Source organism: Macaca thibetana, chromosome 16, assembly GCF_024542745.1.
Source record: "Macaca thibetana thibetana isolate TM-01 chromosome 16, ASM2454274v1, whole genome shotgun sequence".
Taxonomy (NCBI): domain Eukaryota; kingdom Metazoa; phylum Chordata; class Mammalia; order Primates; family Cercopithecidae; genus Macaca; species Macaca thibetana.
This window is the reverse complement of record NC_065593.1, coordinates 33,709,933-33,728,830: the sequence shown is the minus strand read 5'-3', so window position 1 is coordinate 33,728,830 and position 18,898 is coordinate 33,709,933. Positions and strand designations below refer to the sequence as shown.

The window sequence follows — 18,898 nt, the reverse complement described above, 5'->3', positions numbered from 1 at the left end:
AGAATCTCTTTAAAAAGCTACTAGAACTTTACCAAGGTTGCAGAATTCAAGGTCTACATATACAATCATGTTTCTATAGAAATGAACAATTTGAAACTGAAAGTATTTGCAATCACATGAAAATATGAAATAATTCTATGTAAGTCTAACAAAATACACGCAAGATTTGTATACTAAGAACTATAGCATGCAGATAAAATAAATCAAAGACCTAAAATAAATAATAGTAAATACCATGTTCTTGGATTGGGAGTTATAATATTCTTAAGAATGGCAAGTCTCCCCAAACTGATCTATATATTTAATAATCACAATCAAAATCCTACCAGGCCTTTTTAAAGACAATGACAAGCTAACTTTAAAATCTTTATGTAAATTAACATGATTCTTACATACGAGCATACCTAATTTACTGCACTTCACTTTACTGTCCTTTACAGATGTTGCATTTTTTTTTTTTTTTTTTTTTTTTTTTTTTTTTTTTTTTTAACAAATTGAAGGTTTGCGGGAACCCTGTGTCAAGCAAGTCTACTGAAGCTGTTTTTACAATACCACGTGCTCAACTGGTATCTCTCCACCACATTTTGGTAATTCTCATAGTACTCCAAACTCTTTCATTTATTACTGTATCTGTTAGAATGATCTGTGATCAGTGATCTTTGATGTTACTATTGTAATTGTTTTGGGGCACCACAAACTGGACCCATAGAAGATGGTAAATTTAATCAATAAATGAGTGTGTTCTGAAGGCTCCACCTACCAGCTGTTCTCCTGTATTCTCTCCCTCTCCTCAGGCCTCCTTCATCACTGAGACACAGCAATATTGAAAGTAGATCAATTAATAATCCTACAATAGCCTCTAAGTGTTCATTTGAAATAAAGAGTTGCACATCTCTCATTTCAAATCAAAGGCTACAAATGATTAAGCTTAGCAAGGAAGACGTACTGAAAGCTGATACAGGCAGAAAACCAGACCTCTTACACCACATAACCAAGTCATGAACACAAAGAAAAAGTTCTTGAAAAAATTTAAAGTGCTACTCCAGTGAACACATGAATGAGAAGAAAGTGAAAGGCTTATTGCCGATATGGAGAAAATTTTAGTGGTTTAGACAGAAGATTAAACTAAACACAACATTCCCTTAAGCCAAAGCCTAATCCAGAGCAAGGCCCTAATAATACCCATTGCAGTGCTTAAATGACTTAGCTGGATCCCTACCCCATTTTTGTTGGCCAATGCAATGCCTATGTGATATGGGTAAATTCCTAGTCAGCTTTAACTCCATTTATTTTTAGGAAACAGGATGTCAGTGGTCAGAAGTTTCTTCTTAGGTCTAAACCAGCTAAAGCTGATGAAAATCCACAATGGCAGCTTACTCGACCTCTGAAGAACCTCTAGCTTCATTATAATCCAATTTCCATGCTAAGTGACACTCCCATCAGCACCATGACAGTTGACAATCACCGTGACAATGACCAGAAGAGACCAGAAAAGCATAGGAAAGAGGTGGCTCCTTGATTCCAGGAAAATCTCCATCCCTTTCCAAGAAAAACATATTCCTCTCCTGGCTCTTAATGCCCAAACCCTTCATTAAAGATGCCCTATATCTGTAACTTTCAGGTTTCTCAGGAGCTGAGAAGTTAAGCTAAGTTCCCACTTCTCCAATTCCAAGACCACTGAATAAAGCCTGCACTGCCTGACACTCAGTTTCAGTTTGGTGTGTTGGTTTCATGACACTGAACAGGAAAGAGCCCCGTATGGGGTAACCAGGACTCTCCATCAGCAAAAAGATTATGATTCACTGAAGTGTCAGATCATCAGCATTTTTTAGCAATGAAGTATTTTTTAATTAAGGTACGTACTTTTTTTTTTTTTTTTTAGACATAACGTCATTACACACTTAAGAGACTACAGTATAGTGTAAACATATCTTTTTTGGTTTCCTTTTTGTTTCAGATACAGGGCCTCACTCTGTCACCTGAAATGGAATTCACTGTAGCCTCTGATTCCTGATCTCAAGCAATCCTCTAGTCTCTGCATCCTGAGGAGCTGGGGCTACAGGCACGCACCACCACATTCAGCTAATTTTTTTTATTTTGTTTTATTTTTTTAGACAGTGTCTGGCTTTGTTGCCCAGGCTGGTCTTAAACTCCTGGCTTCAAGCAAGCCTCCCACCTTACCTCCCCAAAGTGCTGGGATTACAGGAATGTGCCACTGAGCCTAACCAAACATAACTTCTATATGCACTAGGAAACCAAAAAATTCACGTGACTTGCTTTATTATGGAATCTGCTTTATCGCAGTCATCTTGAACTGAACCTACATTATATAATATCTCTGAGGTATGGATGTATACAAATGATATACATGTATAAGACGTATAAAGCTACAATAATCAGGATAGTATGGTACTGGTATAGGCGTACACAAATATTTCAAGGAAACAGAATAGTGAGTCGAGAAATAAACTCACATTTGTATGGCCAACTGATTTTCATCAAAGGTACAATATAACTAAATGATAAAAAGATCGTTTTTGGAACAAATGGTGTCAAAAGAACCAGATTTCTATATTAAAAAAATCAAACTGCTCCAAAAACAAACTCAAAACGGATCGTAAGTCTAAAAATATAATAGCAAAAAGTATGCGTCAAGGATAAACTACAGGAGAAAAATCTTTGTAACCCATTTCTTAAACAGAAAAAAGAATGCATGAAAATAGATATAATTGACAAAACACAATTTATCAAAATGTGAAACTTTTACTCTGACAGAAATTAAAAAGGAAAAAGCAAGTGCCATATTATGAGAAAATATATGCAAAACATATATCTGAGAAAGGTTTTGTATCCAAAATATTTTTTAAATTCTGCATGCACCTGTAGTCTCAGCTACTAGGAAGGCTGAGGCAGGAGCAATCTGAGGATGCAGTGAGCTCTGATCATACCGCTACACTCCAGCGCGGGCAACAGAGTAAGACCCTGTCTCAAAAAAAAAAAAAAAAAAGAAAAGAAAATCTTATGATTCAACAGTGATGATGCATGCAACACATTTTTTTTTACCACCTCTATGCACAGAAACTAGAAAACATAGGAAAAATGGATAAAGTTCTAGAAACATAACAACCTCCCAAAATTGAATCAGGAAAAAATTAAAACCCTGAACGCACCAATAATGAATTCTGAAATTTAATCGGTAATTTTTAAAAACCTACTAATGAGAAAAAGCCCTGGATCAAATGAATTCACAGTCAAGTTTTACCAGATGTATAAAGAAAAGCTGGTACCAATCCTACTGAAATTATTATAAAAAGTCAAGCATGAGGGACTCCCCCTAACTCATTCTATGAAGCCAGTCTCATTCTGCTTTTTTGTTTGTTTGTTTGTTTGTTTTTTGAGACAGAGTCTCGCTGTCTCCCAGGCTGGAGTGCGGTGGCACAATCTTGGCTCACTGCAAGCTCCGCCTCCTGGGTTCACACCACTCTCCTGCCTCAGCCTCCCGAGTAGCTGGGACTACAGGCGCTCGCCACCACACCCAGCTAATTTTTTGTATTTTTAGTAGAGACGGGGTTTCACCATGTTAGCCAGGATGGTCTCAATCTCCTGACCTCGTGATCTGCCTGCCTTGGCCTCCCAAAGTGCTGGGATTACAGGCGTGAGCCACCATGCCCGGCCGAAGCCAGCCTCATTCTGATACCAAAACCTGGCAGAGACATTAACAAATAAAGAAAACTTCAGGCAAATATCCCTAATGAACACAGATGCAAGCTCCTCAACAAAATACTAGCAAACAGCAGCACATAGAAAAGCTAATCCACCATGATCAAGTAAGCTTTATTCCTAGGATGCAAGTTTGATTCAACATATGCAAAACAATAAATGTGATTTATCACATAAGCAGAACTAAAAACACACAAAAAAAATGATCATCTCAATGGATGCAGAAAATACTTTCAATAAAATTCAATATTCCTTCATGTTAAAAACCTTCAACAAACTAGATATTGAAGGAACATACCTCAAAATAATAAGAGCCATCTATGACAAACCCACAGCCAACATGATACCGAACAGGCAAAAACTGGAAACATTCCCCTTGAGAACCGAAACAAGACAAAGACGCCTACTTTCACCAATCCTATTCAACACAGTTCTGGAAGTCCCAGCCAGAGCAATCAGGCAAGAGAAAGAAATAAAAGGCATCCAAATAGTAAGACAGGAAGTTAAACTATCTCTAGTTGCAGATGATATGATTCAATACCTAGAAAACTCTTGGTCTCTGTCCAAAGGCTCTTAGATTTGTTAAACAACTCCAGCAAGGTTTCAGGATATAAAATCAATGTATAAAAATCAATAGCATGTCTATACACCGATAATATCCCAGTTGAGAGCCAAATCAAGAAAGTAATCTCATTCACAATAGTCATAAATACAATACCTAGGAATACTGCTAACCAGAAAGGTAAAAGACCTCTAAAATGAGAATTATAAAATGCTGCTGAAAAAAGTCAGAGATGACACAAGCAAATAGAAAAACATTCCATGCTCATGGATAGGAAGACTCAATATCATTAAAATGTCCATACTACCCAAAGCAACTTACAGTTTCAATGCTATTCCTATCAAACTACCAATGGCATTTTTCACAGAATTAGAAAAAAAAAAAGTATTCTAAAATTCATATGAGACCAAAAAAGAGCCTGAATAGTAAAAGCAATCCTAGGCAAAAAGAACAAAGCTAGAGGCATTACACTACTTGACTTCAACTATACTACAAGACTACAGTAACCAAAATAGCATGGTACTGATACAAAAACAGACACATAGACGAATGGAATAGGTTGGAGAACCTAGAAATAAAGCCACACACCTACAACCATCTAATATTTGACAAAGTTGACGATAACAAGCAATAGGGGAAAAACTCCCTATTCAATAAATGGTGGTGGGATTACTGGCAAACCATATGCAGAAGATTGAAACTGGGCTCTGTATACGAAAATCTTTCCACCATATACAAAAATCAACTCAAGGTGGATTAAAGACTGAAATGTAAAACATAATGCTATAAAAACTCTAGGAAAAAAAAAAACCTAGGAAATACTATTCTGGACACATGCCCTGGCAAAGATTTTATGAGGAAGACTCCAAAAGCAATCCCAACAATTGCAACTAAAACTGACAAGTGGTACTTAATTAAAGAGCTTTGGCACAGCACAAGAAACTATCAACAGCAAACAGACAACCTACAGAAGGACAGAAAAATATCTGTGAACTATGCATCTGACAAAGGTCTAACATACAGAATGTATAAGTCAACAAGCAAGAAACAACCCAATTTAAAAAATGGGCAAAGGACATGAACAGATACTTCTCAATAGAAGACATACACATGGCCAACAAGCATATGAAAAATATGCTCAACATCACTAATCATTAGAGAGGTGCAAATCAAAACCACAATCAGATGCCTTCTCACACCAGTCAGAATGGCTATTAAAAAGCCAAAAAATAATAGATGCTGGCGAGGTTGTGGAGAAACGGGAATGCTTATACACCGCCGGTGGGAATGTAAATTAGTTCAGCCACTGTGGAAAGCAGTTTGGAGGTTTCTTAAGAACTTAGAATTACCATTTGACACAGGACAATCCCATTATTGGATATATATCCAAAAGAATATCAATCATTCTACCATAAAGACACATGCATTCACATGTTCTTCGCAGCACTAGTCACAGTATCAAATTCATGGAATCAACCTATATGCCCATCAACAGAGGACTGATTTTTTAAAATGTGGTACATAGGCCGGACATGGTGGCTCATGCTTGCAATCCCAGCACTTCGGGAGGCCAAGGCAGGTGGATCACCTGAGGTCAGGAGTTTGAGACCAGCCTGGCCAACATGGTGAAATCCCGTCTCTACTAAAAATACAAAAATTAGCTGGGTGTGGTCGTGCACACCTGTAATCCCAGCTACTCAGGAGGCTGAGGAAGGAGAATTGCTTGAACCTGGGAGGTGGAGGGTGCAGTGAGCTGAGATCGCACCACTGCATTCCAGTCTGTGTGACGGGAGCAAGACTCTATCTCAAAAAAAAAAAAATATTGTACATATACACCACAGAATACTCTGCAGCATAAAAAAAGAACAAAATCATGTTATTTGCAGCAACATGAATGCAACTGGAGGCCATTATCCTAAGTGAATTAATGCAGGAACAGAAAACCAAACAGAATGTTCTCACTTATAAGTGGGAGCTAAACAATGAATACACATGGACACAAGGAAGGGGACAACAGACACGGGGGCCTACTTGAGGGAGGAGGGTGGAAGTAGGGTGAGGATCAAAAAACTACCCATCGGGTACTATGCTCAGTACCTGGGTGACAAAATAATCTGTACACCGAACTCCAGTGACACGCAATTTACTCATGTAACAAACCTGAACACGTACCCCCAGAACCTAAAAGTTGGAAAAAAATTCTTTATCAAGTTTTTCCTAACTCTTTTGTACATATTAAGTCATATTTTCATTTTCTGTATCAATGCTGTTTTAATGTTTAATTTCAATGTTAGCATTAAAATTAATGTTATAACATTATAATGTGGGCTAAGCTTACATTAGCTCTAAAATAAATTTCATGCATGAAAAACAAAAAATAAAGGTGTTCATAATAAATAAAATGGCCATAATTCTATAACTGTTGTAGAAGCAAAAAGCATACAATTTTTAATGGCCATAATATGTTTAAAGATACGTGATTAAAGAAGATATGCAGATAGCAAGTAAGCACATGAAAAGATGTTCAACATATTTAATTATCAGGGAAATGCAAGTTGAAACCACTAACAGATACCACTACACCCATAGAATAACTAAAATTTTAAAAACTAGTAGTACGAAGTTATGGCAAGAATGCAAACTTAATGAAGCCCTCACACATTACTGCTGGAGATGCAAAATGGTACAGTCACTCTGAAAAATAGTTCACCAGTTTGTAAAAAAAATTAAACATACATTTTCCATATGTCACAACTAGGTATTTTATTATCTACAATAAAAAGCCTAGAAACAATTAAATGTCCATCAATAGGTGAATGGACAGTTATATATTAATGCAATGAAAAGTATTCAGCATTTAAAAAGAACAAATTATCTATAAAACAACAAAAATGAATCTTAATACCATGATTGTGGGGGTAGGGAGGCTAGATATAAAAGTCTACATGCTATATGAGTCCCTTCTATGAAAAGTTAAAAAAAAAAAAAAACCAACCACAACTATAATAATAGGAAGCAAATCAGTGTTGCGAGAGAGAGGGAAAGAAGGAAGGTATAGAGCACAAAGGGGCATGAGAAAGTTTTGGGGTGACAGAAATGTTAGTGTATCATTATTATGATGGTAGTTACACAAATGCATACAATTGGAACAGCTGCAGGTGGGAGAGAATCTTGTATAAGCCTGAACTTCAATCTCTAAAATTGACACAAAGCAAAAATTATTTACGTTCCCTACAAATTAATCCAGTTCTCTGCTGATAAGGAATGAGTTAATAATGAATGTAATCTAACATTTTGCCTGACCAACTAGGAGGGGGAAAAAAGCAGCCTGTCGCCTTCAATTAGAAGCTCATTATGGCTACAACACACTAGATACTGGAATTCTGATCACTTCACTGGCATCATCCAATGTCACAACTGAGATTCTTCCTGCAACAAGTCTTCATTAGAAACAGACAAAACAAATGTTATGAAAGCTCACTTTATAGATAACTGAACAAAATTTGTCAGAACTAGAAACTATTTATATATGAGAAAAACCCTTCATTCAACAACTAATAGGAAAAGATAATTCTTTGAAATAAGGGTCTTCACGAATTCACACATTCACAAAGGAGTCAGCACGTTTCCTGCCAATAACACAGTTGTGTGCACGCCCGACATATTCTTTTGTTCTCTGTTTTCTCTTTTGAAAAGCCTTGGCCATTTCCATGGAACACAGCAAGACAATCCTAATTTTCCTCATGGGCAGGCTGATGAGAGTGCTTTCCATAAAATAATCAGTATGCATGCCCCATAAGGTGTTATACTAAAATAGACAGACATGAAACAAGCTTTTATTTTCTATCGTACAAGCCAAAAATGGTGTAGAAAACAGTGCCACAAGAAAGTTTTGCACAGAATACAGTCTTCATGTGACTTCTACAGAGCTCTAATGGATTATTTTCAAAGGTTTGTGTTTGACATTTAAACATGGAGCTATGACTTTAAAGATAAACCTAATAGCATAAAGTGGGGGAAGTTCCTAGAAGAAATTTTTAGAGCCAAGTTTAGAATGTAACTGAATCTACTGTAAGCAAATATCAGAGGCTGTAGGAAAGGCAGGAAGGATGCAATTTTTCTTACTAAATGTTTCTTTAAAAATCTGTAATTTGTGCCCAGGATCCCATATATACATATAAAAATGAATAGTAAAGGCATTTTACACTATTCATGATAAATGTAAAATAGAAATTAGTGCAAATTCTCTTTAACTGATCTTTTCTTTATCTAAGTAACTTGTTTTATAGTGAGTTACTAAGCATGTGTATTGAAATTTTTTATCAGAACAATCTGTTACATTTGACCCGTACCCATAAAGGAAGTTATTAAGATTTTATTAGGGAGGAAAAAGTCCCCATTTTTATATATTACAACAGCCAAACATATGGAATTTACACAGTGAATTCATTGCAGTGAAGAGGGTTAATTAAAACTTTTTAAAGAACAAATTTCAAAAAATGCTTGTTTTATTGAAAATTAAAAGGTTAATTAAGTAATTACAAACTATAAAACAAAATATTTAAACTAGATTTCTTAAAAGGAAAAATATTATAAACATGGAAGACAAAAATCAACAAGAAATCACTAAATATTTTCTCTAAATGAATCTATAATTTTTCTAAAATTTTTTTGGAGACAGTCTCGCTCTATCGCCCAGGCTGGATGCAGTGGCTCGACCTTGGCTCACTGCTACCTCTGCCTCCCAGGTTCAAGTGATTCTTATGCCTCAGCCTCCCGTGTAGCTGGAACCACAGATGCATGCCACCACACCTGAAAATAATTTTTTCTATTTTCAGTAGAGACAAGGTTTCACAATGTTGGCCAGGCTAGTCTCGAACTACTGGCCTCACGTAATCCACCTGCCTAGGTCCCCAAAAGTGCTGGGAATACAGGTATGAGCCACTGCACCCAGCCTCTATCTATAATTTTGGAATGCACAGGACAAACCAAAATAATTATACTTAGCTACAACTTTTTTGGATTTTCATATCATATGTCTTAAATTCAGGCCCTAATTCTGAAAACCTATAAACCTATTCTACACACAATTTCTTACTCCTTCTCCCATTAATAAAAAACCAGGAGGTGAGTCTTCATTATAATTTATATAATCAAATACTGAGTCATAGGCATTTGCTTTAAAAGGCAATGGAAAAGATGGTAGTTGTTGCAAACAGCATCATTAAGTAATTATCCCAGGAGAACCAGAAGTATTTTCAGCTGACCTCGGGCATGGCCTTCTTGATGGCCTTCTTTTAACAAAGTAAATAAGCAGAAATACTTCATGAAAGAGATTCTATAAATGCATGATTAGCCACAAAGAAAATACAAAACAGCCCAGGCCACGGAGGCTCACACCTGTAATCCCAGCGCTGTAGGAGGCCAAGGCAGGCGGGATTGCTTGAGCTCAGGAGTTCAAGACCAGCCTTGGCAACATGGTGAAACCCTGTTTACAAAAAAAATACAAAAAGTAGCTAGGCATAGTGGTATGCACCTGCGGTCCCAGCTACTTTGGGGGCTGAAGTGGGAGGATCACTTGAGGCCAGGGGGTTGAGGCTGCAGTGAGCAGTGACTGTGCCACTGCACTCCAGGCTGGGTGACAAAGTGAGACCCTGTCTCAAAGGAAAAAAAGAAAGAAAATACAAAACCACTAATAGATACCACTACCCATCTATCAAAACTGAAAAAAATTTTAAAATAGTGACAACAAATGCTGGAAAAGATAAAGACAAATGAGATCACTCACATTGCTGGTGGGAATATAAAATGGAACAGTCGCCTGGACAACAGTTTAGCAGTTTCTTATAAAACTACACGTGCAACTAGCACACGAACCACCAGAGTAAAAAGGTAGGAAGATTAAAAAAAAAAAAACGCTCTGAGCACAGTGGCTCACGCCTGTAATCCCAGCATTTTGGGAGGCCAAGGTGGGTGGATCACGAGATCAGGAGTTGGAGACCAACCTGACCAACATGGTGAAACCCTGTCTCTACTAAAAGTACAAAAATTAGCCAGGCATGGTGGCACGCATCTGTAATCCCAGCTACTCAGCAGGCTGAGGCAGAACAATCACTTGAACCTGGGAGGCGGAGATTGCAGTGAGCCGAGATCGCACCACTGCACTCCAGCCTGGGCAACAGAGCGAGACTCCACACACACACACACACACACACACACACACACACAAACTCACTGAAAATAAATAAAAATAATAAGAATAATATTCCATCATATGAATATACCACAGTTCGTTAATCCATTCATTTACTGAAGGGCAACTTGCTGCCAGGTTTTGGCAATTATAAATAAAGCTGCTATACACATTCATGTGCAGGCTGTGTGGACATAAATTTTCAACTTAATGTCTCCACAGTTTCATCATATAGTTAGAATCATACAGTATGACTATCAGATTGACTTCTTTTACAGAGGAATATGCATTCAAGGTTCCTCCATGTCTTTTCATGGCTTGATACTTCATTTCTTTTTAGCACTGAATGACACTCCACTCACAGGATGTACCAATGTTTACCCATTTGCATGGTGAAGGACATCTTGGTTGTATTCAAGTTCTGGCCATTATGAATAAAGTTGCTATATGCATCTTTGTGCAGGTTTTTGTGAGGACATAAGTTTCAACTCATTGGAGTAAATACCAAGGAGAGCAACTGGTTAATCTTACAGTATGAGGATGTTTAGTTTTGTAAGAAACTGCCAAATTGTATTTGAAAGTAGCTGTACAATTTTGCGGTCCCACTAGCAATAAATGAGCATTCCTGTTATTTCACATCTTCTCAGCATTTGGTATCGTCAATGTTAGAGCTTTTAGCCCTTTAAAACTGTGGTATCCAACTGTTATTTTTATGCAATTCCCCAATCACATACATTATTGAGCATCTTTCATATGCTTATTTGCCATATGTATCTTCTTTGGTCAGGTTTTTGCTCTATTTTTCTTTCATAATTGAGATTTTATTGGTTGAGGATCAGTACAGACATTTTAATTTGTACACAATTCTTAACATACATAACAAATATCTAAAAAGCCATGTATTGTAATTCTTTTTTAAAGTTATTCCAGTGACTTTCCAGCTTAAATTTGGAAGCAAATTTTCCTTAAGAGGCTATCTTCACAATTTGATAAGCTGTTACATACATCCCACCAATTCACAACTGAATAGCATGTACACTACATATTCAAATTTTTAATCTTTCACAGGACAGCAACAAAGTTATTAGGAAAACAGGACACCCACAACCAAAGGTGTTACAGAATGGACACAATTTTGACAGGGAGAGCCATAATCAAAGAGTGGTTTTCTTTAGGAAACAATTCTACTAAAAAACAACATGGGAATAGAAGTAATTTCAAATGTTCAAGACATTAAATGCAGTACTGACTCCATATTGCCATTTAATATGCTTTGTATTATAGGATATGAAAACTAACCCGTCTATGGAATGTTAAGCTGACACCTGAGACAGTCAAAGTTTCCCAGAATTCAATATCCCACACTATTTTCTGGTTGTACCAAAAAATAAACAACCAGCAAATGATTTCACCTCTCAAAAAAAAGCATTTACACTTAAAAAAATGGGATGAGGTGAGATTCCCTCCTTCTTAAAAATGTTTCTAGAGCTACTAAGAAAACTTGCATTTACAAAAGAGTTGATAAGAATATTCCTCTGGATTGTACAAGAAGGGAGACAGGGACCACTGATGAGACATGGTACATGGTATTAATCAGACTTGGCTTCTTTCTCTCCTGCTTCATCAGAGGCTGGACTCCCCTTAGTTTTCATTTCCCCCTTTTCTTCAGGTAAACCTTCTTTAGTGTCTTTCAGCCTGTTTTCCTTTTGCTCCCCTTTTCCCTTTTGTTTGAACTTTTTTGTTTGAAGCTTTAACCTAAGTTTTGGGTAGAAATTAATCACCCTGTGAAGAACATGCAGAGCTTTATAGATGGTGGTTTCAATGCTTTGCTGCTGCCTTTTTCGGCTTCGCTTCCACTTTTGCAGGAGCAAGTTTAGCTGACAACCATGCCTATCTCCTCTTGGCCTCTTCCTTGGCAGCCCCTTCGGCGGAGCTGACCTTCCTTTTGGGCATCCTGGTGGCGGGGAGGGCGCGTGCCAAGTACCTGTGGACTGCAGCCTGCCGAGAGCCTTCGCGAAGCTGGGCTGCCTGGCCGCTGCCACTCCTCCTGCAGCCCGAGCTGCTGAGATCCTTTCGCTCATTTTTTAATACAATTGCTCATTTTCTTACTGTTCAGTTTTAAGAGTTCTTTAGTTCTTTAGTCAGACTTGTCTTTCACCAATATTTCCTAACCATCTGCAGCCCATCTTCTCACTCTCTTAAAATAATCTTTCGCAGAGCAAAAGTTTTTAATTTTAGTAAAGCCCAACTTACTGATTTTTTCATTTATAATTGTGCTTTCAGGGTTGTACTTAAGAGGTCATTGCCAAAACTCAAGATCACCTAGATTTTCTACGTTATCTTCTAGGAGCATTGCCTTTCCATACAAACTTTAGAATTACTTAGTACATATCCACAAAACAACTTGCTTGTATTTTTATAGGAATTGCACTGAATGCGTAGATCAACTTAGGAAAAGATGACATTTACATTTTTTTATTTCACGTATCAGTATTTTGTTGTTTTACTCATATAGATCTTTTGCTTGTTTTATACTTAAGTATTCCATTCTTTGTTGCTAGTAAAAATATTATTCAGCAATAAAAAGAAATGAGCCATCAAGTCAGAAAAAGAAATGAGGGGACCCTGAATGCATATCGCTAAGTAAAAGAAGCCTGTCAGAAAAGGTCTAAAATTGGCCAGGCGCAGTGGCTCACGATTCTAAACCCAGCACTTTGGGAGGCCGAGGCAGGCAAATCACTTGAGGTCAGGAGTTCGAGACCAGCCTGACCGATACGATGAAACCCCGTCTCTACTAAAAATACAAAAATTAGCTGGGTGTGGTGGCAGGTGCCTGTAATCCCAGCTTCTCAGGAGGCTAGGACAGACGAATCACTTTAATCGGGGAGGCGGAGGTTGCAGCGAGCCAAGATGGTGCCATTGCACTCCAGCCTGGGCAACAAAAGCAAAAACTCAATCTCAAAAAAAAAAAAAAATCAGTGGTGCCAGGAGTTAGGGGAAGGGAAAAAAGGATGAACAAGCAGAGTACAGGGGATTCTCAGGACAGGGGAACTATCTTTATGATACTGTAATAGTTGGTACATAGCACCATATATTTCTCAAATGCCACACAATGTACAATTCAACGGGTGAAACTTAATATAAACTATGGATATTAGTTGTATCAATATCAGCACATCAACTGAAACAAATGTACTAGACACACTAATTTAATGTGTTAATGATGGGAGAAAGTGGATGTATCAAAGAATAAGAGAGTCCACGCACCAAGTGCAGTGGGTTCCGTCTCTAATTCCAGCACTCTTGGAGGCCAAGGTGAGATGATTGCTTCAGCCCAGAAGTTCAAGACCATCCTGGGCAATGTAGCAAGACCCCATCTCTACAAAAGTAAAAAATCAGCGTGGCATGGGAGAACGCCTGTAGTCCCAGCTACTTGGGAGGTTGAGGCAGAAGGATCACTTCAATCCAGGAGTTCAAGACTGCAATTAGCTACGATTGTGCCACTGTACTCCAGTGACAGAGTGAGAGCTGGTCAAGAAGAAAGGAGGAATAGGAGAAGGAAAAAGAAGAAAGAACACTGTACTTCTCACTCAAATTCTTCTATACACCTAAAACTGCCCAATAAAAGTCTACTAATTTTAAAAATAATAAAAAACAAAATTTCATAAACATTTCCTTTCTTCCTTCCCAATCTATGTGGCTTTTATTTCCCTTTCTTGTCTTAATGCACTAGCTAGGACTTCCACTAGGAAGTGAGAGTGGACATCCTCGCCTTGTTCTTGATCTTAGCAGGAAAGCATAGCTTGTAACCCTAAGTATGATGTTAGCTACATATTTTCTGTAGATATTCTTTACCAAATTGAGGAAGTTCCCTACTATTCTTTGTTTGCCGAGAGTTTGCATCATGAAAGGGTGTTGAATTTTGTCAAAATCCAGCAAGTTATTTTTTGAGTGCTGACAAACTGATTCTAAAGCTTACATGGAAAGGCCAAAGACTCAAAATAGCCAACACAATATTGAAGGAGAAGAGATGAATTGAAAACTGATGCTACCTGACATCCAAGACTTACTATAAAGATACAATAATCAAGATAGTGTGGTATCGGTGGAAGAATAGAGAAATATAAAGGAACAGAACAGAGAAGCCAGAAATAGACCCACACAAATATAGGCAATGGATCACTGACAAAGAAGCAAAGGCAATCCAATGGAAACAGGATAGTCTTTTCAACTGAAACAATTGGATTTTCACAAACAAAAACAAAACAAAAGGCATTAGGCCTTTGGCCACATGACTACCAAACTGAGCAACTGCTGCAGGCAGTGTGATTATCCAACCCAAGGAGCACACTGGCCAGTTTGTCTTTGCCCAGCATGTGAGGCAGCAATAGCTAGTCATGTGACAAATAAATTAGTTACAAATAAATTTAATGTATGGAATAACATTTGTTTGAAAGAACTGCAAAAAGAAAATCAGTTCTTGCAAATGACTCACTGAATCCATACAACTACAACTTGAATCTTTGTTTGTTTGTTTGTTTGTTTGTTTGTTTGTTTCCTGAGACAGAGTTTCACTCTTGTTGCCCAGGCTGGAGTACAGTGGCGCGATCTTGGCTCACTGCAACCTCCGCCTCCCAGGTTCAAGTGATTCTCCTGCCTCAGCCTCACGAGTAGCTGGGATTACAAATGTGTGCCACCACACCCAGCTAATTTTTGTATTTTTAGTAGTGACAGGGTTTCGCCATGTTGGCCAGGCTGGTCTCAAACTCCTGACCTCAGGTGATCCACCTGCCTTGGCCTCCCAAAGTGCTGGGATTACAAGCATGAGCCACTGTGCCCAGCCTGATATTTGTTAAAAACCAGTACTATGCACCACTCGCTGTTGAACCTGAGCTACAAGTTAGAATAATAGCTTCCCTTGAGAGAAAATCTCTTTATAAACTTTTTTTAATTTGGGGAGAAAAAACAAACCTTATTTTCTTCATAAGAATACAGAAAACATACCATCCTCAAGCAAATAATAAACACCCAACCAAGTCCATTACTCTCCTCTGCACACTAACCCTCCACAAAAAAAGTAGTAAAAACAGAAAGTGTACATTGAGCTATAAATAGACTAGTTCATGCAGAAAACTGAATTTGTGTAGTACACACATTTTCCAGAATGAAAAGGAAATGAATAAAGACATTTAAAAGGAAGATAGCAGATTAAAAAAAAAAAAAAAAAAAAAAAAAGAACTGAACACAGAGATTCAATTTGTGAAATTACATGTTATTTCAAAAAAATTCTGTCCCAAGACTGCAGCATCAGTTCTTCTCTGACAGTTTCTAGCCTCCCACCTTGCTAGCCTGGCCTAGTTATTACTTGCTGTACATCAAAATCACACAAACCAATTCCTTAAAATGAATATTTTGTGTGTATCTATGTGTCTATCTTTGCTGATATATGCTGGCTAAAATACTGAGGAATAAAAACTAAAACACTCATACACAGGGCCAAACATTTGCTCGAAGAAAAACAGCAAGGACTCTCGTTTTGCATCTCTGGCTGAGCCTCTGGCTCATCTCAAGCGGGAAGTGAAGACTAAGGCAGAATTGTAGATGGCGTTACAACACATCCAAGGACTGTCCCGGTTTAAAGCCAACCTGCAAATACCAGAGTAATTTTTTTTTTCTTTTTGTAGTCCCAGCTACTCGGGGGGCTGAAGCTAGAAGTCTGCTTGATCCCGGGAGGTCAAGGCTGCAATGAGCTATGATCATGCCACTGCACTCCAACCTGGGTGACAGAGCGAGACGCTGACTTAAAAAAAAAATAAAGAAGGAAACTTGAAAACATAATAAAGGGCTCATGAAAAACCCACAGCTAACACCATATTCAATAAAGAAAAACTGAAAGTTTTCCCCTAACATCAGGAACAAGACAAGGATACCCACTATTATTCAACACTGTACTGAAAGATCTATGCAAAGCAATTAGGTAATACAAAGAAATAAAAGGTATCTATTCATAGACAACATATTCTTATATAGAGAGAAAATTCCCGAAAATCTATAAAAGTACTAGAACTGATAAATTCAACAAAGTTGCAGGATCAACATGCAAAACCTAGCAATGAACAATCCAAAAGACAAATGAAGAAAACAGTTCCATTTATAACACAATACATTATCTATAGAAATTCCAATGGCCTTTTATGCAGAAATGAGAAATCCAATCCTAAACGCAAATGTAAGTACAAGTGGCACCAAACAGCCAAAACAAAGTTGGAAAAGAACAAATTTGGAGGACTCACATTTTGAAACTTACAACAGAACTACGGTTATTAAAACACTGTGAAACTGGCCTAGTATTAGACATACAAATGTCTAATGTCTAGCATTAGACATTCCAAAAATGAAATAGAATTCAGAGTCCAGAAACAAATTAATGATGAATTAACTTTTGAAAAAGCTGCCAAATCTATTCAATGGGGAAAGGACAGGCTCTTCAGTAAATTATGTTGAGACAAGTAGAAATTTCTCTGCAAAAGAATGAAGTGAAACCCTAGCTCCCAATTCAAAATAGTTCTAATGACCCAAATATAAAACTATAAAACTCTTAGGAGCAAACAAATAGGTAAATCTTCCTGACCTTGAATTTGGCAATTGATTCTTAGATATGATACCAAAAGTATAAGCAACAAATGAATGAACCGATAAATCAGATTACATCAATATTTTAAAACATCTGTGGAACAAAGTACATTATTAAGAAAGTAAAAAGAAAACCACAAAATGTGAGAAAACATTTGTGAATAATATATCAGACAAGGATCTAATATCCCGAATATATTGTTAATTTTTATAATTCAACAAGAAGACAAACATTCCAATGGGAAAAAAAAAACATGGGTAAAGGAATTGAATAGACATTTTTCCAAAGAAGATACACAAATGGTCAACACATGTATAAAGGATGCTCAACATCATTAGTCATTACAATAATGCAAATCAAATTCACAATGAAATATAACTTTACAGCCACTAGCTTGGTCATAATTTAAAAATTAAAATCAGAAAATAAATGTGAAGAAATTGGAACTCTGGTCCACTGCTGGTAGGAATATAAAATAGTACATCTCCTGCAGAAAAGAGCTTGGCAGTTCCTCAAAAAGTTAAACACAGAATCATCATATGACCCAGCAATTCTACTCCTGTACCCAACAGGAAGCAGCATACGTTCACACAAAAACTTGCACATGAATGTTCATAGCAGCATTTTCATCATAACCACAAAGTAGAAACACCTGTATGTCTCTCAACAGATGAATGGATAAACAAATTGTAGTGTACGCATACAATGTAATATTATTGGCCCATAAAAAGGGATGAAGTACTGACACATGCTACAGCATGGATGAACCTCCCAAACATTATGCTAAGTGAAAGAAGTCAGAAACAAATGGTCACATATTGTGTGAATCCAGTTACATGAAATGACCAGAACAAGTCAATCCACAGAGACAGAAGGCAGATTGTTGGTTGCCAGTGGCTGGAGGAAGGGGGAAACAGGGAGGGGCTGCTTAGTGGATATGGGTTTTTCTTTCGATGTCAATAAAATGTTCTGAACTAGTGGCTGTGGTGATACAACACTGTAAATGTACTAAATGCTGCTGAACTGTATACTCTAAAATGTTAACTTTTATATAATGTAAAGTCACCTCAACAAAAAGAAAGAGAAAGGGAGGGAGGGAGGGAAGAAGGAAAGAAGGAAAGAAGGAATGAAGGAAGGGAGGGAGGGAGGGAGGCTGTCAAGATTAGTATCAGATAAAGTAGACTTTGGAGCTAAGAAAATAAGCAGAGACAGAGAGGAAAATAAAGATAGAAGGGTCAATACATCAAGAAGACACAGCAACCCTAAATATATATATATTGAACGACAGAGCTGGAAGTTATCTGAAGTAAAAATGGGTAGAGTTGAAAGGAAAAATAGAGAAATCCACAATTATAATAGGAGAGACTTCAACATACTTCTCTCAACAACTGATAGGAAGACTAGACAAAAAACCATATAGAACAACTCACAAACACCATCAGCTAACAGGAACTTGACATTTATATAATACCCAATAACAGCGGAGTACAGATTATTTCAACATTGAGGTTTTGAACCACTCTGAATGAGAACTTGGTGATGCTTTTAAACAAGACAGGAAGTAAGTGGGGATGCCCGTGTATACATATTCAACCATACTAATAAAAAAGGACTTTTGACATAAGAAATATACCTGATCCAGACTGAAAAAAATAAAGAAGCAGAACGGGGCTAGGTGTGGTGGCTCATCCCTGTAATCCCAACACTTTAGGAGATCAAGGCAGGAGGATCACTTGAGCCCAGGAGTTCAAGACCAGTCTGTGCAACAAAGCAAGACACCCTTTCTACA

At 37.4% G+C, this 18,898-nt stretch overlaps 1 protein-coding gene and 1 pseudogene across 9 annotated transcripts in view; both read right to left on the bottom strand.

Annotated features, from left to right (window-relative positions):
• Window positions 1-18,898, bottom strand: part of BCAS3 (BCAS3 microtubule associated cell migration factor) — a 707,133-nt gene that overhangs the window by 526,162 nt on the left and 162,073 nt on the right. The window lies entirely within an intron of this gene.
• On the bottom strand, window positions 10,510-13,380 carry LOC126939342 (uncharacterized; annotated as a pseudogene).